Consider the following 2,183-nt stretch of genomic DNA (forward strand, 5'->3'; position numbering starts at 1 on the left):
TAGCTCCAGGGGGTCCAGACCAACAGCTCCTCTGGTCTCCACAGTTACCCCCACATATTGTGCACATATAATAACACACAAACACATAATTGGAAATAATAATACAAGGATAAATGGGAGAAAACAAAATTAAAAGAAACAAACAAAGTAAAACCTATGGGGGTAGCACTTGGCTTGCATTCACAGGGCCCTGAGCTTTCTCTGTGCACCGAAAGGGGTAAGCTAAAAAGAGAGAAGCTGTCTTAAAATATCCTTGACTATGTAGTAAGTTCAAGGCCAGTTTGGGCTATGTGAGATGGTATCGAAGAAAAATCAGGAAGGAGGGGCTGGAGAGTCAGCTCAGTGGCTAATAGCTCTGGCTCTTCCAGAAGACCCAGGTTTGATTCCCAGCTCCCCACATGGTGGCTCAAAACCATCTGTAACTCCAGTTCCAGGGGATCTGGCAACCTCTTCTGGCCTCTGCAGGCACCAGGCCAAATGTGATACACACATATGCAGGCAAAACACCCATAGACATAGAATTTTGTAAAAATTTAATTTAAAAAAAAAAAAAAAAGACAGGGGTCTGGAGAGATGGCTCAGTGGTTAAGAGCACTGACTGCTCTTCTGAAGGTCCTGAGTTCAAATCCCAGCAACCACATGGTGGCTCACAACCATCTATAATGAGATCTAACACCCTCTTCTTGTGTGTCTGAAGACAGCTACAGTGTACTTACATATAGTAATAAATAAGTCTTTTTTAAAAAAAAGACAGGAAGGAAAACAAAACAAATTGAGTGTGGGACTTGCCTACAATTCCTGGGAAGCTGAGGCAGGGGGATGGAACAAATGAGGTTTTCCTGGGCTACATAGACATACCTTGTACTGATAATATTAATATTGATTAATATAACTATTAATTAATATTTATGTAGAAAGATGTGGTGGTGCACACCTTTAATTCCAGAATTGGAGAAGCAGAGACAGGCGGATCTCTGTGAGTTCAAGGCCAGACTGGTCTACATAGAGAGTTCTAAGACCAGCCAAAGCTACACAGTGAGAACGTTTCAAAACAAACAAACAAGCAACAAACAACTCCTCCCCCTCCCCAATTTAAACAAACCAAGAGACAGTGAAGACACAAACCCAGGGCTACTGAGACATGGTATCAAATAAGCTATCTACGGACTCTCTAAGACAGGAATGGGAACTGTCCGCAAAGATCCCCCTGCCATCTTTCAGCTCCCTTCACTGGGGAATGTTATCCAACTACCAAGCAGCCTCAACTGCAGCGGAGCTCCCTAAGTCTCTGCCTACATCAGCCAGGCTTGCTGGTCACAGTCAACGCTCTGGATTCCATGTGGCTGCTGCCCCCTGGTGGCCAGAGTGATGCATTTCCAACAACTCCGTGGCCAAGCCCAGCCTGACCCTTCAGGAACCCAGGCCAGGCCACTCCCATCACGTGCCCTCTCAGGCTCCAGGCCAACCTACATCTTCTTAAATCCAACATGAGCTTTTCAACCCTACCTGGCTTCCGTAACCATATTCAAAAGTATGCTCTCAGCAGCCAAGAAGGCCTGATTTCTCAGTTCCGTGCAAGCATGACTACCCCCCCACACACACACATCTGCTATCTCCGCGGCGGCAATCCTAAATTTGTCTACAGTTTAACACTCCCTCCCAAAGCCCCTCCTGAAAGCAATTCCAAATTAACACCTGAAATCGGTGCATGCAACACGCCCAGACACTGGTTCCTGCCCCCCCACCACCACCCAATCAAGTTAATTCAGATAAATGACCCCTATCCTTGACCTGTTTCTCTTCCTCACATCCAGTCAGGCTCAAAGTTCCAGCCAATTCGCCAAACGCCTTCCTTAGTAGTAAAATGAACTTTAGCTGTGTGAGTCGGCACACGCCTATACTCAACACCTAGAAGGCTGAGATGACTAAATGGAGGTTCAAGGCCGGCCTGAGCTACAGAGTGAGACCCTGGGGCATGGTGACTCAGGCCTGTCATCCCAGCTTCCTTGGAGGCTGAGGCAAGGAGACTGTAAGTTCAAAGCCTGTCTAGGCACTTTAATGAGAGCATCTCAGACACGGAGGTGGGAGTGGACATGGCCCTCACCGTTAGTTCCAGCACTCAGGAAACAGAGACAGGCAGAGCTTTGGGAGTTCAAGGATAGCCTGATCTACTTAGCCAGTTC

This window comes from Mus pahari, chromosome 19, assembly GCF_900095145.1.
Source record: "Mus pahari chromosome 19, PAHARI_EIJ_v1.1, whole genome shotgun sequence".
Classification (NCBI taxonomy): Eukaryota; Metazoa; Chordata; class Mammalia; order Rodentia; family Muridae; genus Mus; species Mus pahari.